This window comes from Equus przewalskii, chromosome 11, assembly GCF_037783145.1.
Source record: "Equus przewalskii isolate Varuska chromosome 11, EquPr2, whole genome shotgun sequence".
In the NCBI taxonomy this organism is placed as follows: domain Eukaryota; kingdom Metazoa; phylum Chordata; class Mammalia; order Perissodactyla; family Equidae; genus Equus; species Equus przewalskii.
The window spans coordinates 27,329,500-27,353,263 of record NC_091841.1 but is presented as its reverse complement, the minus strand read 5'-3'; the positions used below and the strand labels follow the sequence as shown (position 1 = coordinate 27,353,263).

At 41.6% G+C, this 23,764-nt stretch overlaps 1 protein-coding gene across 2 annotated transcripts in view; it reads right to left on the bottom strand.

The window, feature by feature from the left end:
• Window positions 1–23,764, bottom strand: part of PACS1 (phosphofurin acidic cluster sorting protein 1) — a 132,609-nt gene that overhangs the window by 100,142 nt on the left and 8,703 nt on the right. The gene's annotated exons all lie outside the window — the stretch shown is intronic.

Genomic DNA, 23,764 nt, shown 5'->3' with positions numbered 1-23,764 from the left:
ATTCCTAGGTGTTTGGCTTGGGCAACTAAGTGGATGATAGTACCAGTTACTGAGATGGGGAAAATTGGAGGAAAAATAGGTTTGGAGTTGCAGGGAGAACCAAGAGACCTATTCCAGCCACGTTCAATTTGTGATGCTGATTGAACATCCAAATGCAGGTGTCAAACGGGCACATGGAGATATGAGTCTGGAGTTAAGAGGAGAAGTCAGCGCTGGATATATATTATCAGGGAATCGTATCTGAAACTAAGAAGATTATATAACGTTGCTTCTGAAAGTAGTAGACATATATCTCAGTACACCAGGATCACGCCAGATAGACAGGATTCCAAGAATAATTTTACTGGCAATCAGGGGTGAGGGAGGACAGGGGGATGAATTTTACATTGGAATACACACATTTAAAGACTAAAACGCTGAATTTACACAATTTTTCAAGATTAAACATAAGATTTCAAAGAAATTTTGTTTTTGTAGCAGGCAGTCTTTGGACTATATCACAAGACCCCTAGTGATAAATTTTCACATGTCTCTTAGAATATTTTAGGAAAAAAGTTGGAGAAGCATCAGAAGATACAACAATTAATCAGCAAATATTTAACATACAGACTGGACCACTGTGCCGACAGCTGTGCAGATTACAAGAAGACAGAGTAACATAGTTGTTAAGGACAGGGACTTGTGAGTCAAACAGACCTCGGTTCAAATCCTACCTCTGCTACATATCAGCTGTGGAGAAAATAACCCTCACAGGGTTACCGTAAGGGCTAACTGATAGAATACGTGCAATGCACTAAAGCATAGCCCCTGATTCAACATTAACCCCCAATATTTTCTCTCTCCAGGGTCTCATTGTCTAATGAGATCTACAAGATATAAATTTATAAAAGGATAATAAGTTACTATGAAAAATGCTAAATATGGTTGGTAGGATTGGTCAGAAAAGCACTGAAATTTAGGCTGAAGAAGACTGATAGAAACAGGAAGGCTTTTAGCTTTTATTTCCTTTGATTTTTATTTGAGGGGGAATAAAGAAAGGAAAGAAGGCAAAACCAATGTGGAGGGGATGAGAACTACCATTTACCGAGAACTTGCTTCTTTACAAGCTGTCAGGTCTTCCTTTACAACAATTTCTTCGAGATAACTCACATGCTATACAATCCATCTACTAAAAGCGTACAGTTCGACTGTTGTCAGTATATGCAGAGTCGGGTAACTATCCCCACAGTCCATCTTAGAACATTTTCATCATCCCCTAAAGAAACCCCAGACCTATTAGCTAGCAGTCACTCCCCATCTCCCCTCAACTCCACGAGCCCTGGGCAACCACTAATCTGCTTTCCATCTCTGGATTTTCCTGTTCTGGACATTGCATATAAACAGAATCATACACTACATGACTGGCTTCGTTCACTTAGCATGTTTTCAAAGTTCATCCATGTTGTAGCGCGAATCAGTTCTTCATTTTTTTTATTGCCAAATAATATTTTACTATATGGATATACCACATTTTATTTATCCATCCGTCAGTTGATGGACACATGGGTTGTTACTACCTTTTAGCTATTATGAGTTATGATGCCTTGAACATTCATGTACAAGTTTTTCCATGAACATGCGTCTTTATTTCTCTAGGTATCTATCTAGGAGTGGAATTGCTGGGTCCTAGGATTAAACTTTGTTTAATCTTTTGAGGAACTGTTGGAGTCAATACAGTTAGCTCTGAATATTTAAATGATGGTAACAATTCCTGATGAACATCTTTGGGCACTTGAAGTTACCATCGCTTCTCATACTTTCAAACTGTTTAGTGATTTTTAAGTTTATAGTAAAAAGGAAGTATGCAGAAGAGAAGTTAAAAGGCCAGAAAAAAAGAACACTATATTTTTATTTGCTCCTTGAAAACACTGAAAAGCTTCAAGGGACGAGCTAGATACAAAAGCCAAAATTATAGTTATTTACGAGAAAAGAGAAAAACTCGTGTTAATATCAGTTAAGTGCATCCACCTATTGAGAACGAGTGTACGTGAACGGGACAGTTATAAGACCAAGTGAAATTTTTTGCCAACTCTTTCATCCTCTTGGAGTAACTCTGGGAAAGAATTTCTTCTGCATCTTACGCCCTCTCCCACTGTCCAATGTCAAAGAAACGGTGTCTCCTATGTCAGCCAAATAATTCTGATTCATGTTCCAAAAGAGCCTCATCACCAGAGTCAGAAAATTTGCATTTTCAATAAACATGACAATTGCCTGAGGCAGTATTATCTTGCAACAAGATTATCCTTCTAGCACTTCATGGTCCAACATAGTAACCACCGACCACATGTGGTTACTGAGCACTTACTACCACATAATGCAAAAGCTACTGAAAGTAAGTTCAACTCACACATCAGCAGGCCACTGCCTGGGGAAGTTTACAACCCAAGGACCAGAAACATCACACACACAGACTTGGGAAAGAATTAAGAGAAAAGAGAAGGATCACAGAGAATACCTATCAGGTTTTGCGAACTTTGTGGAGTGTGCTATGACACAAACATACACCATTAGAATCAGGAGGTATTTGGGGGTCCGGCCGAGTGGTTAAGTTCGCGCGCTCCGCTGCGGGGGCACAGGGTTTCTCTAGTTCGGATCCTGGGCGCGGACACGGCACCGCTCGTCAGGCCATGTTGAGGCGGCGTCCCATATGCCACAACTAGAAGGACCTGCAACTAAGATATACAACTGTGTACCACGGGTGATTTGCGGAGATAAAGCAGGAAAAAAAAAAAGATTAGGAGGTATTTGGTAAGAGTTTTGGTAGTTTTTCAAAGGATCATGAAGCAATAAGGTATGTACTAAGTGCTTTTTGATTATTTCAAGACCATGAATCATCAAGGCGACTAAGGCAGGAAAAGCCTCCTCCCTCTATCTCCACGCTATTAGAGAAATCAGTTAAGCTCTCATAAACATGTCTGAGCACAGGCAGGAAAACCAGATCAGTTTAAAGTGCGTGGCAACCAAGACAAACTTACTTTAAGTTATGTGTATCCCCCTGAGAAGGAAAGAGAACAGTTGGCTTACTATGTAAGGAATTCTCTGGAGTTATAACTTATCAAATCAGTTGCGCCATTTATATAGTAAGAACTTCACAGAATGCTGCATCAGTAATTGCAGTTTCGTAAACAGAGTATTAACGCTGGCTGACAACCTCCCTTCTCATTTATTAATGGCAAACAGAAGGCTCTGATGGGAACAGTTTTCACTGAACACCAGGAATTGCCTTTGCAGAAAGTTAGGAGATGAAGACAGAGAACTATAGGTTCAACTCAACTTGTTAAGGAAAAGAAATGAGAAAAAAACCTCAATAACTTTCAATAGAGTATGAAGAGAATAGTCACTGGTTGTTAAAACAACACAGAAAAACGTTTGGGAGGTAAAGGCTGGAGAGTACCCATAGCTGAGGGACTGAAGCCAGGTGAAGACAAAGGAAAAAGGTTTAAGGCTAGAGTTTGAAGGAACTGCCTTCTTGTTACTGCATATGTGGGTTATCATCATATTATATTATATGCTATTATACTGTAAACTATGGATGTATGTACTGACAGATCTGCAAGAATATACACGATCTTCTCAAGGAAGCTTTCCCTAACACATATGTACACCCTCACAGTCCTGGTCACCCTTCTCTGTCCCCTCTGCTGAACTGTGAGCTTTAGGATGGCAGGGTACAGGATATCCCCGCATCCAGTATGGAGTTTGGCACACGGTTAGTTTTCAATAAATATCAGCTAAAAAATTAATGGAGGCCATCCCACCTTTGTGATATCTCACCTGAAACATAATCTTATTTGTTCCAGTAAAAGATGACACTTATGGAGTGAACGGTGCCTCCACCCGCCGCTCCCACTCCCCGACCCCCAGCCCCTTTCCACTCGCCAAATTCCTATGTTGAAGCCCTAGCCCCCGGAGATAGGGCCTTTAGGGAAGTAATAAAGGTTCGATGATGTCATAAGTCTGGTAGGACTGGTGTCCTTAGGGAGAAGAGGGAGAGGTACCACAGATTGATCTCTCCCTCCCTGAGTGTGCAGAGGAAAGGCCGTGTGAGGACACAGTGAGAAGGTGGCTGTCTGCTAGTGAGGACAAGAGCTCTCCCCAGAACCAACCCTGACAGTACCTGGATTTTGGACTTCCAGCATCCCGCACTGTGAGAAAATAAATGTCCTGTTTAAGCTACTTAGTCTGTGGTATTTCCTTATGGCAGCCGGAGCGGACTAACACAACACACCAACTAGAAAATGGATGTTCTCTCGGTCTCAGTGATAGCTGTCAGGATGCATAGGAGAGAGCTCCTTAGTAGCAGATTATGAGACGGCACCACTTGCAGGACACTGAGGCAAGGTCAGTACCAGTCCTTTGAAGCTAGAATTAGATTTCTCATGATAAGTGAGTAGACTGGGACTGCGTGCAAGATACAAGACCAAGCTAGTTATGGCAGATTCGAGAGTCATACACTTCTTGCATTTTCTGTACTAATTTCTCTATTGTTTTTTTTTTTTTGAGGAAGATTAGCCCTGAGCTACATCCATGCCCATCTTCCTCCACTTTATATGTGGGACGCCTACCACAGCATGGCTTGCCAAGCGGGTACCATGTCCACACCCGGGATCCGAACCGGCGAACCCCGGGCTGCTGAAGCGGAACATGCAAACCCAACCACTGCGCCACTGGGCCAGCCCCTCTATTGTTCTCAGTACTCAAAACATTTCCTTGAACTCTCCAGCCTATCTCAGTAATGCCAAAGCAGGACGAAGAGAAGATGTTTTCATCTTTGCTCCTTAAAGGGAGAACAGAGTATCGCTAGGATCAAGGCGTCTGGTAGTAACAATCATCTAAGTAAGATTCCAAGTGGAAGGTGAAACTCAGTGTTCCAGCCACTTCACTCATTCAAGAAACGCTTACCAAGCACTTACTACGCTACTGACCCTAATCTTACCACTAGGGATGCAACAGTCAACAAAACCAGCAAAAAATCCTTGCCCTCACGGAGCTTCCATTCTAGGCGGGAGGGAGGAGGAGACAGTAAACAATAAACATGATATATGAGGAAATCATATAGTGTGTTGGGAGTTGACAAGTGCTATGGACAAAAAGCAGCAGGAATGATGTGGGGGAAGGGGCGCTTAGGGCAGACCTCACTGGGAAGGTGACACTTCAGTAAACACTTCGAGGAGGAGTGACAAGGAACCATGTATCTACCTGGCAGAGGCAGTGCAAAGAGGCAGGTCACGTCCGACATTTTCAAGGCAGAGCAAAAGGTCCCTGTGACTAGAATGGCGCGACCCACGAGGAAGTAGCAGGTGGTCAGGTTAGTGAGGGGGCAGGGAGTCCTGTCACCTAGGCTCTTGTAGACCGCTGGAAGGACTCTGGGTTTTACTTTGAATTAAACGAGAAAAGGCCCTTCAGTTTCCCATTTGCTCAGCCGAGGAGGTAACATTCCCTAAAAGAGTAGGCTTCTGAAACTGGGGAATCTTCCTGTATTTCGTTTTGTGCTGCAGAATTTCGGCCCCTGACAAGTTACTGAGATGAAGCCTAGAGGCAATGGCCAGAAGGCCAGCTACATATAACCTAGAAATGTTGTTTGGTAGGACAAACACAAACACCTGTTTAAATATAAGGGCTGCAAACTCACCACATCCCTGGGAGATGTAGAGAGAATAACAATCACGCACATGGAGAAACTGAGGTACAAAGGAACAACTTATCTCTGCTTTTTGGGGTTTTTTGCTGAGGAAGATTTGCCCTAAGCTAACATCCATTCCCTATCCTCCTCTTTTTTTGCCTGAGGAAGATTAGCCCCAGTGTAACATCTGTGCCAATCCTCCTCTGTCTTTTTGTATGTGGGACACCGCCACAGCATAGCCAGTGAGTGGAACAGGTCCGCGCCCAGGATCTGACCCTGCGAACCTGGGCCACTAAAGCAGAACACATGGAACTTTAACCACTCAGCCATGGGGCTGGGCCCGACTTATCTTTGTTTTTAAAGGCAGCCTGAAAGTGGAATGGGAAGAAAACCAAACGACTACTCCAAATTACTCTATCTATGAGAAAATACTGTATTTCAATGGCACCATGGAAAAGCCAGGCAGGACGTGCATCTCAGAATAAGAGGAAGGGGGAACACTGCTTTGAGAAAACACAAATGTAAGACATTCTCACCCACCATGCCTGTTCATGTTCCATTTCAAATAAAGGGCTTTTGTCTAAATGTAAGCTTATAAACCCAAATCAGGCTCCAACCAAGGATGCTTACAGGCATACATCCTGCTAGGAAGTATATTGTAGCAGTTTATCATGGGATAAAGTGAAACATCTATCCATAATGCCTGTCAACCATTCCAATGCTGAGATTCCATACAAACTCTAATTTCTGATTATTGCATCATCTGTGACCCACATTTCGGACATGGTGTAGGTGTGTGCATGGGGGGGATAGGCACGGAAAAGATATATTTTTAAAATCATTATTGAAAATACGAGAAAACGATAGTATTAAAGAAAATTTTAGAGAAAAAAAGCAGCCAAAAATTCTACTGTCTTAAAACAATGATTTCACTTTCACATTAGCTTCTAGTCTTTGGCCACAGTCATATATGTTTTAGAGAGGCAGTGTGCATAAAATTTTAACCCATCATAAACATGTTCCCACATTTCTACAGTCTTCATAATTACTAGTTTTACCTGCTGCTTAAGACTCCATTGTATTGAAGAAACAATTTTCTAAACTTTGTTGGGGGAAAATTATAATGGATTTACATAATAGCATGATTGCCACCTAAAAATACATCATCCTTGTCCCCCAAGAAGCTCCAAATGTGTCTAATGCAGAAGAGGAGCAAAAAGACTAATGCATTCACTTATTAATTTGACAATTATTTACTCAGTGCCTACTCAGTGTCTGGTGCTGATCCAGGCCGTGGAGATAAAGCAGTGAATGTTCTGGTGGGAGAGAAAGACAACAAACAAGATACCAATCAAACAGGCAGAGAAATTCTTTGAGAAACTTGCTATAGAGTGAATGATAAAGACAGAGCAAAACAAATTCCCAGGCTTCTGACTATCCATCACAAAACCACGGCTGTTCCTAATCAACACGTCAACAGTCTTCTGACAGAACTAAATGCAGGACCCAGTTTCTCCTAGATCAGGGGTCAGCAAACCTTTTTTTATAAAGGGCTAGATAGTAAGCATTTTGATCTTTGCAGGCCATAGGGTCTCTGTTGCAACTACTCAACTCTGCCATTGCAGGGCGAAAGCAGCCACAACGTCGGAATGAACGGATGTGGCTGTGGGCCAATAAAACTTGGTTTAAAACACTGGCTTGTGAGTAGGACTTGGTTTGCCATCTCTGTTCTTTATGGCTCAAAACGACCACTCAAACATTGTTAACCAGAAATAGAGGGAAGATATACATGCTATCCTCAACTGGAAAATTCCATTGAGTTTTCCTCTGCGATGACTCATATTTGCCATTTCCTTTTCACTTCCACTGCCACAGCCTTAAATCAGGCTTTTATTACCTTTCACTTATGTACATTTCCCTGCTTTTGCATATGCTGTTCCCTCAGCCTGAATTCCCTTCCTTCCACTCACCACCTATTAAAATCTTCTCTCTGTAAAGTCTGGCTCAACTGACCATAAGTGAGATAACATTAAGACTCACTACTGTTAATTATCTTAGGAGGGATAATGGTATTCTTCTTATGCATTTTTAAAAAGTGTCCCTATCTCTTAGAGATACATACTGAAATTGTTATAGAAGAAACCCTATGATGTCTGGGATTGCTTCAAAATAATCTGGGGGTGAAAGTGGGGAAAGGGAGTGGGGATATAGACGAAACAACTTGGAGCTGGCAGTGAAGCTAGGTGATGAGCTCACAGGGATTCATTACACATTTTCTCTATTTTTGCATAGTTTTGAAATTTTCCACAACTAAAAGCTGAAGATAAAAATTCCAGTTTCAAATGCCAGACTCTCCAGAGGAATTAATGCTCTTTTCTCCTGTACTACCTCAGTATGTACCTGTTTACTACTGATTTCAATCAGCATTGTGCTCCTGTTAGCTGTCTACACCAAGACAGGGAGCTCCTGAAGGACAGGCCTGTATCACATTCACCTCTGTAGTTTTCCCAGCATGCTTTACACGTAATTGACATCTGACGTTGTCTATTGAAGTTATCTGAAAAAAGGCCAAAACCAAAGAGACTAGAGGGAGAAACAAGAACAGGAGCAGCTTTCACTCTCCCCTTTCCTTGATCAAAACTGAGTCTGAAGGACTTCTGTCATTTCAGCTGTACCACTGCCACAGAGCCCGTGGGCTCTCTCTGGCTTTGAGCTTCAGTAATCCAATCTAAAAGCAGAAAATAACAATCATTCCCCTCAACTCTCCAGGAGTGGGTGGGGGGTGGAGAGGGCAACATTTTTGTTCCTAAAAAGGAGATGGCATTATTATTCTCCGCTACTGACTTCAAGGCCACTAGTATTTTAAACATCATCATCATCCCAACAGAATCAGCGTGGTTATCAGCTCCAGGGTTTCGGGGGAATCATGTGTCTGTCCTATTCATTCTGCATCCATTACCGAGCTGGACTGCAAATTCTTTCTCTAACGTAAAAGGAGAAGAGGAAAAGAAAATCCTCTTCAGCCATTCAACGATGCTAGTTACCACATGTAGCCTAGGTTGGTCTGATTTGAGAGAAGAGATCAAGCAAGTTCCAATCAGGTAGCTCTGGTTTCATATTTTAAATATCTTAAGTGCCTCCAAAAGACTAGCAAACTCACAGTGCCATATTTAGCAAAAGGTTCTCTCAGCCCACATCATATAAAATGAAAATAAAAACTCTGCTTCCGAAAAATGGATAGCTTTTTAAAGAGGAGAACTGAATGCATCAAGTGTAAGTACACAGGATCCTGGCCTGGAATGAAGAAACTGCAGTCATTTTCTGGGCTGACCACTAACAGCACACACTGGCAAGACACCGCTCTCTGTCGAGTGATCATCCACCTCAGAGCTTTGTCTATCAGCTCCAACCCTATCCTTGGACTCTGCCTCGTCCCGCGTCTTCAGTTGCCTGGTAGGCAATTTTCATGTATGTAAAAACAGTCATTTCCCAGACAAAACCAACCAATGCACCTCCCCCCACATTCTTCCAACTTGCCTGCCTCCTTTGATGGCACAGCTGGTCTAAGACCCTAGGAGCATCAAGTACTTCTCTCTCCCCCTCGCTGCCCACTACCCTTTCTCCAAAGTCTGTCCCTCTCCATTCCCATGCCTTGAATCCAGTCTCCTACCCCTTCACGATCCAATAACCAAATCAGAAAGTATGTGCAGTCATTATAAAGAACAAAGTCAAACACAATCTCTTCACTTCTAGGGATTTCTATAAAGTGTTCGGGTAGAAAAGCACGATGAAAAAAATCAGTTTTAATACAACTCTGTGTTAAAAGAGATCCCCAAGCCACCGTATGTATAGACATTTCTATATTAGACAAGAATGGAGAAAAATATGGAAGGATGCAAATATAAGTTACCTGGTAGGGGGTGATACAAAATGAAAATTGAAGAAAAAGGGGGAAATGAGGCAAGAGAAACAATAGATTTCATGAAATAATACACAGATACATGATATGACGATCCCTTTCATGTATCAATATACAAGTATATATATTTTAAAACTTTTCAACAAAATGAATTAACAGTACTAAACAAATTCAACTCCACAAATGAAAGAATCTTCCATTCATTCAGAAAATAAACTATTTTTAAATACTATGCTGGTTTTAAACCATGGCTACAAATTATTTGACAGTCCTCTCATGAAAATGTAGAAACAAATTCCCCTTGCCTTGAACATGGGCTGGGCTTAGTGACACGCTCCTAATGAATAGAGCGCAGTGGCAACGATGCCGTGTGACTTCCCAGGCCAAGCGAGAAAAGGCAACACAGCTTCCACCTGGCTGTCTCTTGTGACACTTGTCCTTGGGACCCAGCCACTATGATGTGAGGAAGTCAAATAGCCACGTGGAAAAGCCACCTATATGTGTTCAGCCGCAGCCTTGGCTGCCAGACATGTGAGTGAAAGAGCAAGCAGACGACTCCAGGCCCCGGCCTCTGAGCCACCTAGCCGACCTTGAGTGGAGCAGAGAGAACCCTTGCCGAGTGCTGTCTAAATTGCAGATATGTGTGCAAAATAACACTGTCCGTATTTTAAGTGACTAAGTTTTAGAGTGGCTTTTTTTACACAAGACTAAATAACTGGAAAAAATACTATTTAAAATTTTGCAGAGTATATTGTGGTGCTTCTCCTTTTCTACCTCTTGTCTCAGGAGTCACTAAGTTTACCATTTGTCTATCTGTGCTCCTGCTTCTACCTGCTAGCGCTCAAGGACACAGGGTGCTGGGGTGGGGTGGGGGTGCAGATGTGGCAGATGGAGGAGAAGGCCAGAGCAGTTGGGAGACCACTTAAAATGAGCAAATAAATTAATTGAGCAAATAAACATATTGAAGAAAATGCAAGTCAGATTTCTTACTCTTGGAAATGGAACTTACAAACCTGGAAAGGGATAAGGCTGGTGAGAACCCTGAGGTATTATACTAGAACTGAAGATATTAGTTTGAACTCATGGTTTTTCATGGTTTAAAAAACCATCTAGTTTATCTACAGAAAAAGATATAGAAAGAGATGAAAGAGAAAGAGATGTGTATGGGTGTGGTGTGTGCTATACACACATACTTCCATTTCCTGCTCTGTCTGTGAGAGCACCTAGAAGCAATGACACCCTGTCACAAGCACCACAAACTCCCAAATCTTGGTTTCTAAATACCATCCGCCACTAAAAGAACCAGGGCTCCTCAGACAAATGGGTGGGGCCAGGGCCAGGGCAGGGAAAATACAAGATGAGCCTGGAACATCTTGTTGTTCTAGAAAATTACGAAGTGTTCAAAGAATGTTAAGAACATAAAAAGGGAAACAGCTTGAAAGGGCTCCCACTGACCAAATCTGGAGTAATTTGAGCATCAAAATAAATAATAATATTAACAAGTTCAACCCAATGAATAAATTACAAATCCATGAGTCCATACTGAAAGGGAGGGAGGGAGGGAGAGTGGGCAGAAGGAGACGAGAAAGCTCATTCAGACAGCAGAAGGCCAATTTATAAATGTAGAAGGATTAATGGGAAAAAAAAATCATCATTTGGGGGGCCAGCCCAGCGGCGTGGGTGGTTAAGTTCGTGCGTTCTGCTTTGGCGGCTCAGGGTTTGCAGGTTTGGATCCTGGGCATGGCCCTAGCACCATTCGTCAAGCCACTCTGTAGCAGCATCCCACATAAAACAGAGGAACACTGGCACAGATGTTAGCTCAGGGCCACTCTTCCTCACTCAAAAAAACCCAAAACATCATTTGGCAACCACATGGTGGTTGCTGATTTAGGCAGGATACTAATGCTGGTAGTTTGAAGTTTCATGAGGAACAGGATATTGGCTTGATCTCAAACTGTCTCCAAACAAAACAGTCATCAGTTACAAAAAGAAAAACAATGACTTTACACTGAAGAAAAGGAGAGACATCTGGCAGACATCAACATGACCAGATGATCAAGGTTAACGTCACCAGTAACGGGATTGGTTAAGATCATGTGCCCCTTGACGTGACGTACGAGAATATCACAGCATCATTTCTGTGATATTTTTGCCAAGAAATCACGACCTGAGTCTGGTCACGAGGAAATATTAATGGGCTCAGCTTGCAGGTCATCTTACTGAATATAAGACTGCTGAGGACACGCATGACAGGAAAGGACTAAAGGGCTACTCCAGATTGGAGGACATGAAGAGACATGACAGCTAAAGCCAATGCACATTCCTTGGTGGGATCCTGGACCAAAACCGAAAAGGACACATTCCTGGGGCAGCTGGCGAAATGTGAATGGGGTCTACGGATTGGAGAACAGGGTTTTATCAATGCTAATACCTGACTCTTAGAGGAATAGGTAGTAGTTATCTAGGAGTGCCCTTGACACAGGAAATAGACGCAGAAATATTTAGGAGTGACAGGGCATCACGTACGTAAGTTGGTCTCAAATGGCTCAGAAAAAGTAATTTAGAGAAAGATGCTGTAATAGAATAAACGTGGTAAAATGATAACAGTTTGGGAATCTGTGTGAGGTGACAGGGATGAGGGAGTTCCTCCCAGTCACACACTGGAAGGAAAAGAGTATATATCAGATACACACGCATGTGTGCGCACACACACACACACACACTCACATACACACACACATCTATCTGAAAGGACCCGATCTGTAATATATAAAGAACTGACACAAATAAATTATTAAAAGACAAGTATGCCAATTTATAAAACTGGCAAGATTTGAATACATACTTCACAAAAGAAGATATCCAAATGGCCAATTAGTAGGCATTCACTGTCATTAGGGAAAGGCAAATCAAAACCACAAGAAGTGAACATTTCATACTCATTAACATGGTTAAAGTTAAAAAGACTGAAAAAACTAAATGTTGGTGGACATATGGAGCAATAGGAACTTCTGTACGCCACTAGTATTATTTATCTACTCCTGCTCAACAATATTACCACAAACTTAGCAGCTGACAACAACACACATTTGTGATCTCAGTTTCAGTGGGTTAGCCCAGGTAGGGCTAAGCTGGGGTCTCTACAAGGTTTCAATCAAGGTGTCAGTGGGGGCTGCGGTCTCATAGGAGGCTTGAGCGGCGTAGGATCTGTTCCTAAGCTCACCTGGTTGCTGGCAACATTCAGTTCTTTGTGGGCTACTGGACTGAGGGCCACATTTCTTGCTGGCTACAGACATGAAGCTGCCCTCAGCTCCCTGTCACGTGGCCCTCTCCACAGGCAGCTCATGACATGGTAACTTGCTTCTCCAAAACCAGCAAGGGAGAGTCTCCTCACAAGATGGGCATTACAACCTGGTGTGACATAATCACGCACACATAATCATGTACATCCTGTCACCTTTGCCATTTTCTATTAGGAGGAAGCGAGTCATGGGTCCCACCCACACTCAAGGGGAGAGGATTACACCAGAGCATAAAGAGCAGCGGACAGGGATCATGGGGGCGGCCTTAGAATCTGCTACAGTAAGTGGGAATGTAAACTGATACAACCACTTCCGGAAAACCAGCAGTTTCTTACAAAGTTAAACATGTACCCTCAGTAAGACCCCACATTCCATTCCCACATATTTACCTCCAAAGAAATGAAAATGTTTGTCCATAAAAAGAGTTGTACAAGAATGCTCATAGCTGCTTTATTCATAAAAGCCAAAAACTGTAAACAACCTATATGTCCATCAACAGGACAGTGGATAAACAGAATGTAGTATTTGTTTTGATGAAGTACTACTTGGCAATCAAAAACAATGAAGTGCTCACACACACAACATGGATAAATCCGGCAAGCGAAAGCCGACACAAGAATGCATACTGCACGAGTCCATCTGTATGAGGCTCACCAACAGACAAAACTGATCTCGAGTGATATAAACCAGAATCGTAACTGCCTATGAGACGTGGGGTTGGACTGGAAGTGATAAAAATGTTCTATATCTTGATTAAGGTGTTAGTTACACGAACGTATGTCTGTCAAAACTCTTCAAATTATAAACCCAAGATCTGTGCATTTCACTGCATTTAAATTTTACCTCAACAAAAAAGGTGTTCTAAGTACATATTAACAGAAAACAAAAAGAATTTAGCACAGTAGTTAAGAGCACGGATTCTGAGGCCAGACCGCCAGCGTTTGAACTGTGGCGACATCAGTTTCTTGGGCAAGTTACCAAACCTCTCTGTGCCCCTCTACGTAGTTAAACAAATTAACACATGGACTGCAATAAGAACAGCACCTATTTATTAGGGACCGAATTAATGCTGGCTATTATTAAACAAAAGTAAAAAGACAATCATTATGCTTGGAAAAATTAAAAAATCAAAAATTAAAATCTTCCAGGAAAGGAAAATTATAGTTTACTACATGGTTCAACAGAGACTTACTTTTCTATGGCCATAATAATAAAAACCCTGAATAATAATCTAACCAAAATTATAATTTTATTGGGACAATGAAGTAACGGTGAAAAAGTGAAAACAATCTTCCACATCTGGAATTCGCCAGATAACATCCAAAGATTGTTGAAACAAGCCTTGTAAAACTACTTGACTCTCTAAAATATATGTATAACTTTGATTAAAAATACATAAAACGACAACAACAAAAAGCTATTAGTGGGGAAGTGGGCTATTAAAAAAATAAAACCAGGGAGGAAAATAATCAAATGCTGAAACTTCAAATAAAACCCAAATCCAATTAAAAAGATCACCTGTCTGTACAAGTAGCTTTGCTCTAGAGGTAACACTAGCTGTGGAGATTTAAGGACATAGGTGGGAACTCACACTGAAATTCAGTATCTTATGAGCATTAAGCATATTCCATATTAAAATTGCAGAGACAGTATGCTTCCTCCCTCACAGCCTACATTCCAAAATTTTTTCACCTTTTTATCCAGTAACAGGCCAGGGATTTCTCAATCCATGGGATGGAAGGCCAGGATGACAGTGAATTAATATGAATGAGAATTTAATTATAATACTGTACCACCCATATTTACAAGGAAACTTTCAATGAGGAACACAAAACTTGCTCAGATCTTACCATAATCCTCAGAGAATTTCTAAGTGTTAAGATGATGAAGGAAACGGAAAGCGCGCAGTTGGTCTACTTTCATTTTGAAAACCAGAATTAAGGCATAGGAATCCCAACGGAGAAGTGCTCTTGTTGCCTTCCTACAAACATACGAGTGTTTAGAAAACAGACACCACTTTCCACGAATAAGTTATCTCTATAGTGACCATGCTCAAAGAACCCCACACGGGGCAGACGCAGACTGCGGAGGAGGCGTCACCCCAGCAATGACGCCTACAGTCCAGCAAAAAGAACAGTCAACACTCATGAATCGACATCAACGGCAACGGCATTTGTATAGTACTCCAAGCCTTATAAAGCATCTACAAATTGTCTCACCTGTTCTTCCCAAGAACCCTGAGTAGTCAGCTAGACAGTTATTTTTCTTTCTTTCCACTCTAATGAGAAGATTGAGGCTCAAAAGGTAACTAAGGCCAAATCACAGAGTGTTTGTTAACGGAAGGATTTAATTCTTCTGGCTCCAAGTCCAGTGTTCAAGCCACTCCACCCGTCTATCTGTGCAAACAGAAGTCTGGGAAGATAAATCACTGGCTAATTTTTAAAGTCTAGATTGTAGATGGCTACATTCAAAATGGTTAGCTTACTGTAGGTCTCTTCCTAAAACAAACAAAAAGTCAAGCACACTTACATGGATGAACCATAACAACCGTAACAGAGGCAAAATGTCTTTAAGGAGTGAGTCTCAACAGAGGAACGGTGGAGGCAATGCCACTAGGGTGCCCTCTGGATTGTCACAATGACTCGGGACTTCACTGACATTCAATGGTGGAAAACACAAGAATACTAGACATCCTACAACCCACAATTCCTTCAAATCCTGCACAATTAAGAAATGACTAGCTTCCTGCATGATTTACAACATTCACGTCAGTGAAAATGCTCCACTCGGGGCAGAACTGGGTTTTGTAGGGCATAAAGCTTATACAAGCTGGAGGGGCCCCTAAAAGAAAAAGCATACAAAATATAATTACAAAATTAGGTCTAGGATTTAAAAATATCAAGTGCATAGGAAAACATCTAAAGAAAGATATATACTACTTCTATGCTAAAAAGAGCAAAATCAATTAAAGAAGATCTAAATAAATGGAGGGACATTTAGACTTTTTCAAAGATCTAAATCAATTCACATCCAGGGATTGAAAAACTCAATATTTTAAAGATTTCAATTCTCTCCAAATTAATCCACAGAATCAATGCAATCCTAATACAATTCTTTAAAAAAATCAAGGAGATTGAAAAGTTGATTGTAAAATTTCTAAGGAAATGCACAAAGCAAAAACTAATCAAAGCAATCAAAAAGAGGCACAAAGCTGAAGACTTATACCACCAGATAACAGGCCTATTATAAAGATATATATGATAATAGAGACAGGAGGACATTAGTGTAAGTGTGGACAAACTGACCAATGGTAAAGAACAGAAAATCTAAAAAGAGACCCACATGTAAAATGTCATGTGATTTTTTGGTAAAGGTGACAATTAGAGTAGTGGGAAAAAGACGATCTTTTAAATAAATGGTGCAGGATTAATTGAATACCCATACGGGGTGAAGTGTATCTTAACCCCTCACACTACACACAGATAGCAATTCCAGATGGACTGTGGAGCTAAATATGAAAGGTAAAACAATACAGCTTTTAGAAGAAAGTATTAGAGAATATCTTGGTCATTTTGAAGTAGACTAAGATTTCTTTTTTTTTGAGAAAGATTAGCCCTGAGCTAACTACTGCCAATCCTCCTCTTTTTGCTGAGGAAGACTTGCCCTGAGCTAACACCCATGCCCATCTTCCTCTGCTTTATACGTGGGACGCCTACCACAGCATGGCGTTTGCCAAGTGGTGCCATGTCCACACCCACGATCCGAACCGGCGAACCCCGGGCAGCCGAGAAGTGGAACATGTGAACTTAACCGCTGTGCTACGGGGCTGGCTCCCAAGATTTCTTAACCAGGACATAAAAGCCACTAAATAGAAAGGGGAAAATTGATAAATTGGACTAAAGTAAGATTAAGAATTTCTGTTCATCAAAAGACACCACTAAAAGAGTAAAAAGGCAACCCAACAGAGTACGAGAAGATATTTATAAGAAAATGAATTCCGACAAATCAGTAAGAAAGACAGACAACCCACTAGAAAAATGAGCAAACGACCTGAACAGACAATTCACAAAACAGCATATCCAGATAGCTGATAAGCTTATACTCAACCTCCTGAGGGAAACGCAAATTCAAACCATTGGAGAAAACATTTAACCTCCAACCAGAATGAAATGAAATGAAAGCAACAAAGCATACCAATAGAGATGTGGCACAACTGGAACTCTCATACATTGCTAAGCTGAACATACAGACACCCCGTGATCCGGCAATTCCACTCCTGGTCATGCGCTCGAGAGAAATGAAACGAAATCTATGAGAGTGCTTATATCCACCGGCAGACGTGAACAAGAATGTTCACAGAAGCACTGTTCACAGCAGTGCTCCCATACGACCATGCGGGAGATCTTCCAAATGACCATCGCCAGCAGAACGGTGAAATAAACTGTGATGCATTCACACACGGAATACCATACAGCAACAAGAATGAATGAACCGTAACTACATGCAACAATGTAGCTGAATCACACAAACAGTATGTTGAGCAAAGAAGTCAGACACAAGAGTGTACGGTGCATGAAGTACAAGCAGGCAAAACTAACTTATGCTGCTGGAAGTTAGGATACTACTCATCTCTGGTGGGGAGAGAGGTAGGATTAGAAAGGGCCAGGGTCATGTTTTGGGGTGTTGGTAATGTTCTGTTTCCTGATATGGGTGTTAGCTACGTGGGTATGTTCAGTTTATAAAACTTCATCCACTGTTCTTATTATATGTGTACTTTTCTAAGTATATATTATACTTTAACAAAAACTTTTTTTTTTAATTAAGAATAGGGCCATGGAAGTAGCCTATGCACATGACGGGCCTTGAAGCTTAAGCTTCACTATCTTCATAATAAATCTGCCTTTGGTCCCGCCGAACACATATGTACGCAAATAAAAAGCAGTTTATAATTATCTAAGACTAGATCTAAATAGATTTTACATAGAAACTTAACTACTTTTTTCACCTTTTCATATACACTGAATTTTCCAGGAATGTAACTACTTTGTAAATAAAGGAAAGATTTTACTTTGTTTTGTGTAGAACTTGATGAAAGATTTATTCACCATTCTAGAAAATCATATCACTGAAGGCATCGCCACATACCATCCGAGTCACCCACACAATACACCTGTATCCGTCTCTATTTATGGGTGTCATATTCACAGAGATAAAGCTACATGTACCTGCAAGTACCTGACGGCTATGGTTTCTAACATGCTGTGAACATACACAAATATCTTCTGAGAATTTACATATAGAAATACATATTGTATTACAAAAAGCCTTCCTTTATTATTCCTTTATACTGCAGTTAAGACACTGTAGACCTGTTGGCAGGTTTTATTACCTGGGAACTTCATTTCAGGTAGAAAAGGGGCCATGAAGTCTGATAGCGTTGACAACCAGTTACAAACCATCTGCGTATCAAAAGAACTATAAAGAGAACTCTAATTCCTGAACTTGGTAACTGTTCTTTTATGCTACTCACATTATCCAAACTGCATGTTAAGAAATATACTTATCTAAAACGTAAAAGAAGAAGAAGAAGAAAGAAAAAACCCAGCTGCCATTTTCAAGAGCAATTACCTAAATGTATCTATCATAAACTTGATCTAGACACGGTGAGTAGACCAAGAGGGAAATAAGAGTTCAAATACAAGATCTGACTGAGCCCTTTTCCTTCTAAATCAGCAAGATCCAGTCTGGCATTCACAGGCAAGGGCTCCATTATTTTTCTGTTCTCTTTCAAAAATAGCTCCACCTTCAAGATCACACAAATTAGATCATTCTGCAGCAGGATTCCTCCTTACAGAGCTGCTCCAAGGAAGCAGAGACAGGCTGTCTGCTGGAGCAAACCAGTCATTTAAAACAAAAACAAAAACCAAACAGATGTTTTTTACTTTCCAGTTTCGCTGGTTAGTGACAAAGGCCATGCGCTCTAGTTGTTAACGGCTCTTGCGCTGGATCTCCCGCATCAAAAACCATCAAATAAGTAAGGATCACAGAGGAGATAGCAGACCAAGTAAACGCGACAGCAGAATAATTAGAGGTGTCGAGATTCAGCTGCTCCAACAGCTTCATCATGGCTTACAGCATAAAAAGAATTTATCTAGATTTTTAACACAATCAGTTGCCAACCTATGAATTATTCCATCACCCAGGAAATTGCCAAGGAAATTTATTCCCAGTTAATTACAAATGGCAAAAGTAGAAACAAACTTCCTCAAGAGCTTTGAAGAGCTCTGTTACACAGATCTCGTTCACATATAATGTCACTTAAGATAAAGAGATGACAATAATAATTAATCTATTTGCAAAAACCAGAAAACTGATGTGAGGAAGTTAAATGAAATTTTGAAGTCATATTTGAATTCTTTTCTTCTGTTCTTCCCCATATCCAATCCATAAGCGAATCCTTTAGGCTTGAAAATATACCCAGAATCTGATGAACTCTCATGTCCTCCACCTCTACCACCCGGGTCCAAGGCAACGCCAGCTCCCACTACAACATCACAACACTCCTGACTGCCTCACCCCTGTCCTCCACAGGCCAGTCCACACACAGCAGCCAGTGGTTATTTTAATATGAAGGTCAGGGGGCCAGCCCGGTGGCACAGCGGTTAAGTGCGCACATTCCGCTTTGGCAGCCCGGGGTTTGCCGGTTCCGATCCCGGGTGCGGACATGGCACTGCTTGGCAAGCCATGCTGTGGCAGGCATCCCACGTATAAAGTAGAGGAAGATGGGCACGGATGTTAGCTCAGGGCCAGTCTTCCTCAGCAAAAAGAGGAGGATTGGCAGCAGATGTTAGCTCAGGGCTAATCTTCCTCAAAAAAAAAAAAAAAAATATATATATATATATATATATACATATATATGGAGGTCATTACCGTGCTGCTTCTCTGGCTCAAAACCCCAATGGCTTCCCATCCCACTCAAGCTCAAAGCCAGAGTCTCGCATTGGCCTCAAGATCTGCTCCCTTTACTTCTCTGCTTTGCTCTCCCACTACTCTTCACCTCGTTCACTTGACTCCAGCCCACAGGCCTGCTGGAGGTTTCCCGGCACTTGCTGTTCCTTCTACCGGCTTGCCTAAACGTGCGTTCCACAAGGATTGTTCCCCTTCTCTGAGGCCTTCTAGATCACCTTATTTATGACTGCGACTCTCTCTGCCCCATTTATCCCCCTCTTCCTACTTTAATTTTCCTCACTGGACATGCCCTGTCATTTGCTCACTCATTTGCTCACTGTCTGCTGCCCACCCTGCCCCTTGAAGGTAACCTCCAGGAGAGCTTGCGTTTGGTCTGTTTCATTGACTGCTCTCTTCTCGGTGAGGTAAAGCCAAACAAGAAAACAAATTCTGAAGCCAAAGTATTTTTGGCATATGGTTTTAGAGAGATTACAGCAACATGCTGACTTTTTTCCTCCAGAGATATTATAAGAATAGGAGGAAATACCTGAACGAGCATCAAACAAAACAAAACAAAACCCAAATAGCGCCATCATCCCAAACAGTCATTTTTCTATCAAATGTTCTCTTAAATGGATTCGAATAAGGTGAAACCTCACCACACTGACACCTGGCATTCACCCGTCAGTGAGGCCGTCTGGACCGAGCCCTCCTGGAACACAGTAAACGTATCACTTGGCCCGAGTCCAAAGCACACCAAACTAATCTTACGCCAGATCTCAGTTTAGGAGATCATGTCCCATTTCCAGCCCATGTTTTTTTCCCCAGTGAGATGATACTTTCCTTCTCCTCCATGAAGAGAAAAGTCAACCAAAAAGATCAATGGGCAACGTTTAATAATATTAGAGCTCTTTATAAATTTTTTCTAAAAAGGAAAGATGGACAGGATTATCTACAAGTAATAAAAACAAAGCGATAATGATATTACATAGCTAATGAACAATTCTTCCCATTAAAGGCAAGGGCGTAAACAATTTACTGCACATTTTGGTGGCAGAGAGGAAATACAATTAAATCCATTAATAGCCACAAGACTTTTTATGTTCCCAGAGGACCTCGGTTTCCAGAGTTGCTTCTTCATTTTCATCCACAGCAAAAATGGAACAGGGCAGAGATGACAGAATGCCGTAGATGACTTTCCACACATTTTAATTATGAGGAGACAATTTCTTAAACAATAGACTGAGATGGATTACACTGTCACATCCCACTGGGAATCAGCTGCAAGGGCCAAACACAAACCTACTGGTGAAGACAAAGGAAACGGTGAGGAATGCGAGTCAGGGCTAGCGCAGGTCCACCGACATTACACCACCATACTCGTGGTTTCACTGACATTACCCAACAATGTGAAGGTAGTGATTTCTATGAATGTTGATGCTCAAACATTTCACAAACATTTTGTTCCTCTTCATAACAAATCAACAAGGCAAAAAAAGGTATCCTCACTTTTAAAAATCAGGAAAAAAAACTGGCTTGCCCAGAGGTAATCAAAACAAACTTAACCAAGGACCACATACAGGGCTCCTTACTAATCCATAATACTCCAACCCAAATGCAAAAGGTGACTTGCATCTCTAACTGTATCCTCAATAGGGTTTTCGACTTCCTAAGACTTTAGAAGATTAAACCCCTATGCTAAACTTACCGGCAATCCCACCTCTCTGGAGCGCAACCCGGGCCAAAAGGGAGCAAAATGCTTCTTCCTCACCCCTAAAACACCACTGCTGTGAATCTCACGCTCTCAGAGCGTACCGCCCATTATTCAGCCTCATATTCAGGGCCCATTCATTCTTAACACATTTGATCACCTGGTTCTTCAGCCTATGATATATTAGAAGCAAGAAAGCAGAAATAAGGTATATTGACAGCAAGAGGGAGAAACAAAGACAAAAACTAAAAAAGTAAACACATGAGTTTAAAAGTAGTTACACACCACGTACCAATCTCCACTCCCTGATGCTCACCATGAGAATCCCGCTCACCACAATGATCAGCACTTGAGAGGAGGTTAATCTGTGTTTTATACATTCTTAGGGAAGAACCAGAAACATGTAAATATATTTGCAGATTTCTAACCAAAATGGGAAAATAAAGTCTTGGTGCTTATTAAAGGGGAAAATTAACATATATACAAAGATCCAATGTTCGTGATCAGCCTTAAATATACTATCAGGTTGCTCCCGTAAAAGTAGAATAGTTTTTCCATAGTTTGAGAAATAAAAAGGAAAGCTTAAGGAGGCAAGAGGAAAATATCAATTCCATTTAAACCCTCATTTTCCTGGGAGTCGCTCAGCTTTTATTGGTGATAAATGGCCGGCTCTAAACCGGTTTAGTTGCTCTTCTGGCTGCCAAAGCAGAGCTAAAGAAGTCAGCAGGTAGAATAGGGAAGCTGTCACGTCAAGTTGGCTGAAAACAAAGTTGTGGTTTGCAGGCGGGGCCTGCACCATCTCTTCCGTTCATATAAGCCGGCAGGATGTAGAAACAGGATCCCAACCCGGCCGACGGCTTCAGAGAACCGAAATTACTGTGCTTTGACTTTCTAGTCTATTAAGCTTGGGGTTTGGCAGGAACCGTGTCTAAAGTGAGCCCAAGACCCTGTGATGGTCTCACGGAGGCAGTCAGAGTATCAACAAAGGTGCCCTGATTCTACAGAGAATGCACTTTTTGGAGGGGCGTGGGGGGGAGAGAGACAAACTGGACTGGCGGTAAAGATAGCAATAGCAATAGCTATTTTTAAGTGTTTTCTATGTGCCACATCAGCAATTAATTTGTATTAATCTCATTTAATCCTTATAACAAACGAGGGACAGGGACAATTATTATGCCCATTTTACAGATGAGAAAATCGAAGCATTAGAGAGGTTAAACGATTTGCCCAAGTCACTCAAAGAGTAAACTAAACTATAGAGTCAGGATTAAAATCCTGGCCCCAGAACTGACACCCAGAGCCACTATGCTTTGAAGCCTCTCACGGTTGATAATTTGGTAACAGAGCAGCATTCTGTAATTCCAACATGACAAAGTATAAAGCACTAAATATTACTTGTCAACTATGAGAACCAGATAGGGCTTGGGGACACCAAGTTTAAACAGAGAAATAGCTCTGGTGTCAGACAATCATGAGTCATGAGACAAATTCCAGCTGCACCGACCTCTAAACTGTGTAGCTTTGCAAAAATGCCTTTACTTCACCAGGCCTCCAGTTCCCTTTCTGGCAAAGGGACCTCAGTACCTGCCTCTGAGGGTTACTGCGGCAGGCAGCAAATGCTCAGTTAGTCAGGTTCACGTCATTCAGGCATCAGCTCAAAGGCACCTCCCCAGAGGCCTTCTCTGACTCCTTTATCCAAAACAGCGCTTCCTCCAACACTCCCATTCCCTACTTTGCTCTCTTTTTCCGCCTGGCACTACTCACTGCCTGACTATTTATTACAGATCTAATTATTTGTTTATTTTCTGTCTCCCTCCATCAGAACGTATGCTCTAGGAGAGAACGGACTTCGTCAATCTGTTTGCTGCTGTTTCCCCAGGACCTCGGGCAGTGCTTGGCACATAGAAATACTCAATAAATATTTGTTGAATGAAAGAAGTGTGTGTAATGGATTTTCATTCAATAAACATTACAAATAAACAGGCACTGTTCATTTGACAAATGTATTTACTGAGCACCTATACGGTAACCACATAAATGAACAGGATTATTTCAAATGATGATAAGTAGTTGTGAAGATGTGTAAACTCCCAGGATGGAGTTACGGCAGGTGAGGGCAGCTTTCCAAGGCGGCAGGTCAACCGAGACCTGAATGATACCCAGGAGCCAGCCACACGATGATCCGGCGACAGAGCATCCCAGGGAGAAGAAACAGCAAGTAC